The sequence below is a fragment of the Mytilus trossulus genome, chromosome 3, assembly GCF_036588685.1.
Source record: "Mytilus trossulus isolate FHL-02 chromosome 3, PNRI_Mtr1.1.1.hap1, whole genome shotgun sequence".
NCBI lineage: Eukaryota > Metazoa > Mollusca > Bivalvia > Mytilida > Mytilidae > Mytilus > Mytilus trossulus.
The window spans coordinates 69,108,768-69,121,841 of record NC_086375.1 but is presented as its reverse complement, the minus strand read 5'-3'; positions in this window follow the sequence as shown (position 1 = coordinate 69,121,841).

The following is a 13,074-nucleotide window of genomic DNA, read 5'->3' as shown; positions in this document are numbered from 1 at the left end:
TAGCACATAGTTGAAATATGAATTTGTAAATGGAACTCATCAGTAGGTGTTTTACACATCAATATTATCAAAAACTGGTGAACTGTTAGTCCCCGAGTGTATTTGCAGCCCAGTAGCCAGTACTACGGTACTTGCATGAAAATTACGGATTTTTTGTGTTATTAAATTTGCTGTTACAAAATACTAAAAAATATTATAAATTGAGGAATGTATCTCCCTCATGCAAAGCTCTGATTCCTTTCACGGATTTAGCTATACTTTTTGGAACTTTTGGATTATAGCTCTTCATCTTTTATATAATCTTTGAATTTTACATATTTTGGCCACAAGCATTACTAAAGAGACATGTATTGTCGAAATGCGCATCTGATGCAGAAAAATTGGTACCGTTAATATTATTACTTCCACTGGGTCGATGCCTCTGCTGGTGAACTGTTAGTCCCAGAGGGTATCACTAGCCCAGTAGCCAGTACTCCTGTAATGGCATGAAAATGCGGATTTTTTTGTGTTATTAAATTTGCTGTCACAAAATATTAAAAATCATCATAAATTAAGGAATGTATCTCCCTCATGCAAAGATATGATTCCTTTCACGGATTTGGCTATACTTTTTGGAACTTTTGGATTCAAGCTCTTCCTCTTTTATATAAGCTTTGGATTTTACATATTTTGGCCACGAGCATCGCTGAAGAGACATGTTTTGTCAAAATGCGCATCTGATGCAGAAACATTGGTACCGTTAATGTTATTACTACCACTGGGTCGTTGCCTCTGCTGATGGACTGTTAGTCCCCGAGGGTATCACTAGCCCAGTAGCCAGTACTCCGGTATTGGCATGAAAATGCAGATTTTTTTGTGTTATTAAATTTGCTGTTACAAAATATTAAAAATCATCATAAATTAAGGAATGTATCTCCCTCATGCAAAGCTATGATTCCTTTCACGGATTTGGCTATACTTTTTGGAACTTTTGGATTCAAGCTCTTCCTCTTTTATATAAGCTTTGGATTTTTCATATTTTGGCCACTGAAGAGACATGTATTGTCGAAATGCAGAAAAATTGGTACCGTTTATAATATTGTAAGAACTGTCTTTGTTGCAATGTCAGAATAGGTGTTTGATGTGACAATAAGTTCAAGAAAATGTGATAGTGTCCTAAGAAAAAAGAGTACTGCCTATACTCCAAAGGCCAGGTTGACCTATTACTTAATGGTGAAGATTAATTTTGAAGATAGTTTGAAAATCATATAACCAAATAAAAACATAAATCTAATGCAACAAAATGTTATTCTAAAGAATATTAATTTGATGTGTGTTTAGTCTTGGGAGTTGTGTCCCTTTAGTACATGTTTTCTGGTAATATTTAGAATGTGTAGTGTTGAACATTTTTGATAGCAGAGGCAGATCAAACATTTTTTTTTAAAAAGGGAAGGGGGTCCACCTATATGTCCCCATTCAAATGCATTGATTGTCAAAAAAGGAGGGTTCCAACTCCTAGACCCCTATAGATCCATAACTACATAGCTTGAATACGAAGTTTGTCAAAAATATTGTTTCTGAATGAAAAGTGGATAGAAATTGTTTATTTCAGTTATTGATATTTTTATCTGTTGATCTTTATTTAACAAAAGAAGGGTTTTGATAGTTGGGATTAAAAAAAAACTTGACTGAGGGACAAATCATACAGCAGTGTACTCTATAAAGAGTTCAATGAGGTATAATACTAGTTAAAGGGGAGTATACTACAAGTACTGCCTTTAAATGCATTCTTTGGAGGAAACTATTTGCAAGAAGATTTTTAAGTAGGATGAAATCAGGTTGCAAAATATAAAGATCTTAAATGAGTATATATTGATAGCATAGTATTGCAATATGGATGTGTGAATAGAACTCACCAGTAGGTGTTTCACACATTAATATCACCAACAACAAAAAATAAAACTTGATTCGTGCAAATCCAGTAAACGAGTTTTTGGTTTTTATATAATAGCGAACTTGGAAAAGATACTACTGATTATACCCCAAGGCCAGGTTGACTTATTCTTAATTGTGGAAAGTTTTTTTAGAGATAATTTTGAATATTTGATAAACATAAATTTCATTTAACTCAATTTCGTTCTGATGAAAAAATAAGTTGATGTGTCGGTTTGGCCTTGTGTGTTTCGTCCCTTAAATACATCTTTTCTATCAGGCAGTTGTCTCAGAAAAAATGGAGCGGTTGGAATAATTATTACGATTGACATACTTAGGTAGGATTGCTACGGATGATTCCGACAACAAATGTAGGCATATTATACACCATTGTGAAGATAAACCAATTTAGATTTTCGATAATACAAGTTTTAGTGGGGTTGACAGCCTAGAAAGCGGCATTTAACGGAATTTCGTCACCGCCTGACATTTTTCGAAAATGCAAGTTAAGTACCTTGTGTTATATTAAGGTATACAGAACAAAAATTCTGAGACAAGTGCATGTGCTTTTCTAGTTTCTAGATGGCTTAAAAGTTCAACTTAAATGGGGTTTGAAAGTAAACATAAAATATGGTTGGATAGTGGATTGAAACAGTACATGTTGGATGATTTAAGGAGAAATTATATGAAACAAAATGGAAGAATTATATGATTAGAATTTTTTAAATTTTCTAGGAAGGAATACTTCTGCTACCTGTACAAGAAGCAGAGCTATCCAGGTTTCCAAACAAGCCAATGCTGAAATTAAGTAGATGTATTTAAAGATAATTTCAAATACATAACTAATATAATAGACGCTATAAAGATCATGAATTTTATATTTATAGTTTTAAATGTTTGCTTTTATTTTGTTTCTAGTACAATGTAATAATTATTTATTGAGAGGATTTCATCAAATTTTAGGATTGTTTTCTTTGCAAGTGGTTTGTTTTCTTTGCAAGTGGTTGTAAGTTTATAAGCATTAAAAAAAGCAGAATTCCTAGGAAAGTAAATATTTAATTAATACAATATATTGACAAGACGGTAAGTATTGTGTTTATGGTTGTAAAAAATCTGGTGTACTGCACGAAGTTGAAATTGCCAATAATTGGAGATTTTAGATACTGTTTATTATAGATTATGTTATAAAAACAATGTGCATTGGTTGAGATGAAATTTAAACTCAATTAACGATTCCTTTTCTCTGCAGTGAAAAATCAAAATGCTTGTATCATGCAAGACCCGAGAATGATATTCTGATGCTAATAAGTGCTTTTGGGAGGAAAGAAAAAAAAGAAAAAGCTTTACATGTCGAAGGGGAAATATTTACCCAAAAAATAGATTTGTTTGTAAAGAAAGTATATTAATGAGTTTTGATTGATATTATACAACACAATTGTGATTACAAAAATGTGATATGTTTAACAGGTATATCTGGGAAATTTTTGTATAGGTGATATCAGTTCAGGAGCACATATGAAATTTAAGAATGGGATTTTAAGAATGGGATAAGTTAGGGAAATAATTTAATAGGGTATGTTTAAATATAGACGCTCAGATCAAAATAGTTTAAAAGCTAAACAAGTATAAAGTTGAAGAGTATTGTCAAAATTCAAAAAATTGTGCCAATACGGTAAGGTAATCTATATGCCTGGGATAAGAAAATCCTTAGTATTCCGAATACTAGTAATTCATTATTTTGCATTTTACAAACAGTATAGTTCAGACACGGCTTTCTCCTCCTCAATTAATACTTCTATTTCGGATTTGACTCAGGAGGTCATCTCAGTACCATAATCCATGACAAACGAGACTATTTCAATTTTGAACTTATACATTCACCCACCTTCACAGCAGTTTACCCACTTCACCTGCATATAGGATGTTTCGTTCCGATGGTATCGCCAGCATAGTAGTCAGCACTTCGTTGTTGACATAAAGATCAATTATGTGGTCATTTTAATAAATTTTCTGTTTACAAAACTTTGAAAGATTTTTCTTATCCCAGGCATAAATGATCTTATTTGTACATGTATATGGCACAAAATATTAAAACAACACGTTTAATAATTTCTTGCGTCCGAAGCGCTTTTCTGGATTTACCTTCATCAGGAACGCTCAAAGCCAAACATTTGAAACCCGAAGATTTATAAGCACAACTGTTTGAAATTTTGGATCCTCAATGCTCTTCAACTTCGTTTGTACTTGTTTGACTTTATAACTATTTTGATATGAGCGTCACTGGTGAGTCTTATGTAGACGAAACGCGCGTCTGGCGTACTAAATTATAATCTCGGTACCTTTGATATTCATTTCTGCCAACTCATTCGGTATTAAAGAGCTTACAGCTGCGGTTCAGACTTCATAAAACGTCACCAGTGTCTGAGTTGAAAGTTGATGAACAACGGTTTTGTCAAAGAACGTTTTGTCCTTGTTATAATGAAGTTCACAGGAAGACATACCTTGTTGATAAATATTCCATACTAACTTTACAAATATCACATGATGGTTTTCAAGTATAGATTATAGGTTTTGCCGTTGTTTATCATTTTAATAACGTGTTTACAATATTCTTTTTATTTGTATTTGTATTATTTTCACAGTTACTGTATAGTTCATCTTGGTAATATACTTTGGGCATGGCTCTGTTTTTATGTCCCACCTACGATAGCAGAGGGGCCTAATGTTTCTGGTCTGTGCCTCCGTTCGTTCGTCCGTTTGTGCGTCCGTCTGTGCGTCCGTTCGCTTCAGGGTTTAAGTTTTTGATCAAGGTAGTTTTTGAAGAAGTTGAAGTTCAATCAACTTGAAACTTAGTACACATGTTACCCATGATATAATCTTTCTAATTTTAAAGCCAAAATATAGTTTTTATCCCAATTTCATGGTCCTTTGAACATAGAAAATGATAGTGCGAAGTTCAGGTTAAAGTTTTTGGTCAAGGTAGTTTTTGATGAAGTTAAAGTTACATCAACTAGAAACTTAGTACACATGTTCCCTATGATATGATCTTTCTAATTTTAATTCCAAATTTAAGTTTTGACCCAAATTTCACGGTCCCCTGAACATAAAAAATGACTTTGCGAGTGGGGCATCCGTGTACTATGGACATATTATTGTTATGTATATATCCACAATTATTTGTTTTGTATTCTTGTCTTTTTCTAATGTTCTTCGTCTCTAGAGTGTCTCTATGTCATTTTGTTTCGCTTTGTCGAAATAGTTATTTGTTTTATAGTGACTAGGATTAAACACAATGTTGACCGCTGTACCTCACTTTTTTACATTTTTTACCTGTTATGTCTGTTTGTTTTGCATACATATTGTTGTCAATATGATGGAATTTAATGTGACCGTCATTTCAGTGGTAGATTAATCAATTTATAAAACCAGGTTTAATCAACCATTTTTTACATAAGGAAATGCCTGTGCCAAGTAGAGAATATGACAGTTATATTCCATTTATTTGATGTGTTTGATCTTTTTTTGATTTTGCCATTTTGATTTTTCCTTAAATCTCAGTATTTTTGTTATTTTACTCTTTTCCAGCTAATATTTGATTTCACTAATTAGCACCTTCTTGCAGACTTGTTCCTTTATTCATATAAGGCAGACTTCATACGGGAAATTTGCTAGGTGTCCGCCTTGAAATTGTAATAGGGTTTGATTCTGGTCTCATTGTTGAACCTATTTTAGCTTTGTTAGAGAGATGCAATTACAACAACAAAACCCGCCGTGCCTTTGTTTTAGGATTTGCGTTCATGAAATGATACAATCATATTCATTCTTTCGAGACGGGAATGACAATTTAGACTTTGTACCGGACATAATCCAGATGGCTTAGAAATAAAAACCGTAAGCAGCTAATAATATTAACTTTTATTTCATAAATATATTTTGTTGTTAATAATTTACATAGGTAAAACAAATTCAACAAATGCATATAAAATCTATATTGTAACGTACAATTGAACTGTTGCATCTTGTTAATACATGTGTCCAAAAAAATTCGAAGTCTTTGAGATACATGTACCGGTTATGTACTTTTATTACAAAGACGACGTTATTTTTAAATAACATTATTGTAACCAATAAACATAAACAAATTTGATTTTCTTTTCCTCAAATACTTGAATATGATTATAGCGCGAACATTTCAACGAAACGTTTAAAGCAACAAAAAGAACATACAAGCACAGAAATTATCATCCATCTACATTTGTAGCACAAAATTTGTATTTCGAATAGTACAATTTGGCAAAAACCTATCGAGATTATCGATTAAAGATTTAAACAATGTGTGTTTCAAGAGGAGAAAAAAATAAGATAAAAGCAACAAATAGTCAGTGAAAATAGTAAACGTATAAACTTATGAAAAGAAGTTTTTTAACAGAATATGATACATGAATTTAATATTTTTTCAAAACGGTCTCGCACGACCTTGTACAAAAAAGGCTAGAAAATCAATCATTCATTTGGGTTTACTAAGCATAGTTTTCAGCCTTGATTTTTTTATATATCTTAATGAATATGATAATTGAATATTTTGAATAATAGTCATTCTACTTTTACGCATATGTATATAACATATATACACCACATTGTTTTTTTTTACATAAACAAAATGTATCTTTTGTACCTCTGGAAAACATTTAATTTTGTTGAATCCGTTAGTGTGTGTCTATGGTATATATAGACAGTGGCGGATCTAGAACTTTAACTAAGGGAGGGGGCCGCTGACTGACCCAAGGGGGGCCTCTATAGTCATGCTTCAATAATTCCCTATATAATCGACCAAAGTTTTCCCACGAAAAGGGGGGGGGGGGCAAGCCTCCCTTGATCCGCCTATGGTAGAACCGTAAAGACTTTCATCATTATCGTTTGTTTTCTGTGGATTTAAAAAATAAATAAAAAATAAGCTAGTTTGCTGCTGATTTTGTATCAACTGATTTTTTTATTCAGTGCATCCCCACCCGTCAAGTATTATTTATCTGTCAAATCTAAGGAAATTGCATGTTTATATATTTTTAATCAAGCCGCATAAGCTTTGGATGGGCGCATTGCATTTGCGTCAATTTTTACAAGTTCTAAGCATTCATTTGTTCAGATTTTATTTCATTTGCACAAAAAAGAAACCAAAAATATTTTTGGCGTTTTACATGTAGCATAATTATCAAAGTTTATCTTACATTCTGGACATATCGTGTATATTAAGTACAAAAGAAATGTTGAAAAGCCAGAATCATAACAGAACAATTAAAAAAGCATTGAACATATACAATCATGGTGTAGAAAGAAAAATAACAAAAACAAAAAATCAGATCTCCAAAAGAATTTGGTGTGGTGACATGTTTGAAGGACCATCAAAATTAGTCCCAACGGAACTTCAAGATGAACTTTTTTTTTGTTTTGGTTGCCAAATGCGATTCAATATTGCTTGTACACTATGCGTCGAAATTCATTTTCAAAATTAATCGTAGATAAACACATATATATATGCTATCGGCAATTTAAAAAAAACAAAACATTGCACATGTAGAAGAATTGTTTGGTACAAACTCTTGCAATACTTCATTTGTCTTAATTTTATTTTCATGTAATCTACATGTATCTATAGATGTTTTGAGTACAGATTTCTTTCTTTCTACAATGACTTTGAATCATTTTCCATTGCTAAATATATTTTACTATACTATGCAAATATAAACTGTGTTTTAAAATTAAGTCTTAAGATAAACGTCTCTGAATAAATCATGTTTAGGCTATTAATCTATGTTATTGGCGCGAATGAAATGTTTTATTTTGACGTAAATGGAATATTCTTTGTGGCGCAAATGAAAATGAAAGATTTATACTTTACGCAAATGAAATGCCAAGTTTCCCAAAAGCATAGCACATTTTTTTATTAGTAAATAACAAAAGCCATTTAGGCATTTGCAGAATTACATTTGAAAAATGAAACTCGATTACCAACTTATCGGTAAACAAGAATGTGTTCATAGTACACGGATGCCCCACTCGCACTATCATTTTCTATGTTCAGTAGACCGTGAAATTGGGGTCAAAACTTTAATTTTAAATTAAAATTAGAAAGATCATATCATAGGAAACATGTGTACTAAGTTTCAAGTTGATTGGACTTTAACTTCATCAAAAACTACCTTGGCCAAAAGCTTATCCTGAACTTCACACTATCATTTTCTATGTTAAGTGGACCATGAAATTGTGGTCAAAACTATAATTTTGCATTAAAATTAGAAATATCAGATCATGGGGAACATTTGTACTAAGTTTCAAGTTGATTGGACTTCAACTTCTTTAAAAACTACCTTGACCAAAAACTTTAACCTGAAGCGAAAGGACGCACGGACGCACGGACGCACAGACGGACGAACGGAGGCACAGACCAGAAAACATAATGCCCCTCTTCTATCGTAGGTGGGGCATAACAATTAAACACCAACGGAATAAGTAGAAACATTTTACAATTTGTCTACATATAAAACACAACTTGGAAAAAACATCTTTACAAACGTGAATTGAAAAAAGTAAAATCACAAAAATACTGAACTCAGAGGAAAATCAATACGGAAAGTTCATAATCACATGGCAAAATCAAATAACAAAACGCATCAAAAACGAATAGACAAGCACTGTTATATTACTGACTTGGTACAGGCATTTTCAAATGTAGAAAACCGTTCATAGTTTGAATAAAATGATACCATAAATTCATCATAATTTTCGTGTGCCATATTTTTGCATTGCTAGGTTTCAGATAACAAAATGGTGTTGTAATCAAAGATTTTGATTTCTGGTTCTATCCCAGAAGTGCGCTGGAATCACGAAAACTATCAGAACAACTAATAAAATGAATAAAATTAACGGAAATACCATGGAGTTACTAAAGCAAGCCCTTCGCAGTGCAGACACAAATGCTTCCGACTGAAGAGACATTGCTACATTGTTTTTGAACAAACTACATGATTCCGAAAGTAAATGAGAATTGTAATACAAAATACCAAAGCCTGTGATCCCAGTGCACACACACAACTGGAAATGTCTGACATTGTTCGGAATGGTATCATGTGGTTGGCTCTGTCCTGTATTAAGAGTAACTTGTCTCAGAGTGTCTACTTGACCTACATTGATAGTTACTCCATCAGTTGTCTGAGAACGAATTTCTATTGATGGATCGATTTTATGCTGTTGGTTCATAGGTTCTGAAATGTCTGGTTGATTTTTTGAATATCCGACACATTTATCGCTAGTCAGTCTGTGATCTTTCCCCTCATCTGCAAACGAATTTTGAGTTTTGTTCAAAATCGGAGGGTCACTTTTATTTTGTTTTGATTTTTTCCCATCTTTATTCCACTTTTCGACTTCATTTTGTAGTGTGTATGACTCCGATCCAGGCATGTACACCTCTGCGTCTTTGTCAATATCTGAATTATCTGTCATGTCTATGGATTTAACTAGGACCAATTGATTATGTGTATGAAGTCCATCAAGTCAACTGACGCTTTTATCTTATCACTGTACCAATCTGTAAAGAATGTAAAATAATTTAACATTTCTTTTTTTTTTATTCCAGCGGGTTGCATATTGTTACACGTTATACACACATAGTGAAAAACTAAAATGATTAAACAGACCGAATCATCATTTGTTTAAAATTAAGAAGATGTGGTATTTTTGCCAATGACACAAAATGGCACAGCCATTAACAACTATGGGTCATTATAAGGCCTGCTTCAATAACCTGTTCCGCAAATCAGCTGTAAAACAAAACCCGAAATAACAAATAAACATTTCAAACGAGAACGATAACGGCATAAGCTATGGACAAAATAAAGATCGAAAAACAAAAATGATACACAGCAACAAACGACAACCATTGACTTACATGGCAGGGTACTTTTACATCAAGTACGGATATGAGAGTACTCGCAGTTATTGACAGCTTAATCAAAGCTAATAATAACTAATAAATTAAAAACATTTATCTAAAACTAAGACTTGTATTTTACACCAATCAGTACAGTTACCAACAGAGAAAACAAGATCGTGTGCAATGCCAAGATATAGATAACGACAGCTTGTCGAGCCATGAACGTGCAGATGTATATAAAGATAATAAGATTTAGTCTGATTGTAATTTACTGATGACAAACTCAATATAACTACCAATAGAACAATATCCATAGATCTATTAACATTGTTCAATTGGTAACCTTTAGAAAAAGTGTTTTTTAAAAGTCATCCAACCAGTTTAACCGTATCCTATCTAAGTTTTCGTGCTCGGTAAACAACATCTCCGTAAAATATAGGATGAGCTACTCCGTTTGGATGTTACTATTTAGTAAAGGTTTTAAATGATATGTGGTAACGATTTCAGAAGCTTCTTAGGAAGATGAAATGGCGCTGGGTTTAGCATTTAATTTCACGTTTCGCTGTAAAAATGATATCCTCTTATTTAATAATTTACCGTCAATTTGGTGACTACTGAAAACGTAATTGTTATACAGATAGCAGAGAAAGACTTGTTTTTGCTCCATATCTAGACTAACATCTAGAAAATTTACATTAGGGTTGATTGAGAACTTATTCCTACATAAGAGTTGAGTTAACTTTCCGGTTGCATTTTTTTCTAAGTAAAAATATTCCAGCAATCCCTGTATATGGAGTATATATCTCTTAGTCGATAGGATGTTTAAGAACTTAGGTTTTCTTTAATCGTAAAATAATCTTGACGGAGTGCTGATGCTAACAACGAAGCTATATTACTGGTAAAGTTCGAGTTTTCATTAAAATCTAGGACATTTTTGAAGAATAAACTGGTCGAGCCAGGAACTGTGAATCACAATAAGAACACGTCTGCTATCAAAGGGGCGCAATCGCTACCCATTGAAATACTCATGGGAAACCGATACACTCTACAGTCGAATTGTACATATTGTCTAGAAGATATTATCAGCACCAACCATCCCACTCCAGTTCCAGTAAGTTTATTTAGCATATTTTCCCCTACTCCCTTCATGATCTTTCCCTAGCTCCAACAAACAAACACGTAACCGTATCCCTACTGTAACCATGCAAATATGAAATTCTGTCTGTTAAGACCGCGCGGAAATTTTGTGCAAAGATTTTGAAAGTAATAAGTTAACTGTAAACCAAACTGTTAAACTAACATGCATTGTATTGATTCGTTGTAGAACACATATGTAGTAGTTTAGACAGTCAGTACATCGTATTATACATGTTTAAATTTTCCGAGAAGACTATAAGTTGAGATGTAGACTGTTAATGGTATAATTGTAGACAGCTACTTTTGCATAGGTACTATTTCTGTACTTAAAAATCAGTAGTACTGGTTTACTTTTAATATTCAGTACTATTTTGTTACTTTAAAATTATTGTAATATTTAGGTACCTGTATTTTACAGTATTACTTGATTTGTACTTGAAATTTAGGTACTGCAGAGTTTTGGTTATTACTGGTTTTTTTCAGCATTTGAAAGTTTTTCTATTTCAAATCTCCTAAAATTATGATTTTCAAACATGAACTATTGTATCATTTTTGTACCAAAATATTTAGTACAAATCAAGTACTGTAAAATACAAGTACCTACATATTACAATAATTCTAAAGTACAGAAATAGTACTAAATATTAAAAGTATATTTCCAGTACTACATATTTTAGTACAGAAATAGTACCTATGCAAAGGTAGCTGTGTATACTATCTGATTCTCATTAAAGCGCGCGACCTCCGATATCGAATAATAAGATAATTTTTTTATTTTTTTTAAAGAATTTATGAGATCTGATTACGTTTTATTACCATCACATTGTTTGTCGACATGTACGCACAAAAGTCGCTTTGAAAGTTATTGAAGTTTGCCTCCAATTCTATAATCTGGCGTATCAGTAACCCTTTTTTGTAAATTTCTAAAATTATTTTCATAATGTGATTTGCCAATATCAACACTATTCATGCCTGAATCCATTTAAAATTAATTGTGTGGATATATTTCCTTCGTTTACATCATTTTTTTTTTATAAAAGGAAGTAAGATCATACTAGCGTAACACATACACAATATTTTGAAACTTTTTTTTAGAAAGATGTAACCACTCGGTTAAACACTTAAAACACATAATAGTATGCTCTTAAGGATCATAATTCAACTTCAACGTTTCTAGGTCATGTTAAAGGAATATTATTTTCTGAAATGTATGATGTAACAAAATTATAAAAAAAAGCGTTATAACTTCAAACAGTTTTGTGTATCCATTATACATGTCTAGCTGTCCAAAACAATAGGTAAGGTTAAATATACATATCTCCATCTCATTTCAGTTTAAACAAGAATCACGGTGTCCAAAGTACACGGATGCCCCACTGGCATTATCATTTTCCATGTTCCATGGACCGTGAAATTGGGTCAAAAGTCTAATTTGGCTTTAAAATTAGAAAGATCATATCATAAGCAACAGGTGTACTAAGTTTCTAGTTGATTGGACCTCAGCTTCATCAAAAACTACCTTGACCAAAAACTTTTAACATGCGGACGAACGAATGAACGAACGAACGGTACGGCGGACGGACGAACGAACGAACGGAGCCACAGACCAGAAAACATAATGCCCCTCTACTATCGTAGGTGGGGCATTAAAATATGAGGTAGACTACATATGCTGGATTGGTATACATACTACTATAACGACGAACAATACCTTCAGTTCAAATATTAAACTTATGCTTGGTTCTTTTTATGATACTGGTTTAGATTTTTGATAAGTGATTGATATTAAAGTTATGAAATAACACAAATAAAAGGAAGCAATTAACACAATTATCAAACTTTAAGGACAATCCACATTAAAAATATAATTTGTGATAGGACAATGTGACATGGGGAATTTCCTTGTAAAGATAAACTTCGTAACCGTTTAGATAATACACAATGAAGTTTTCCTTTTCATTGGAAAATGCAAACATGGGGAATTTCGGTATATATTCCTAAAATAGGCTACTAAGTTTTTAACTTTTCAATATTTTTTTTAATCAAATCCAATAATAATAATAATTATAATAATAATAATAATAATAATAATAATAATA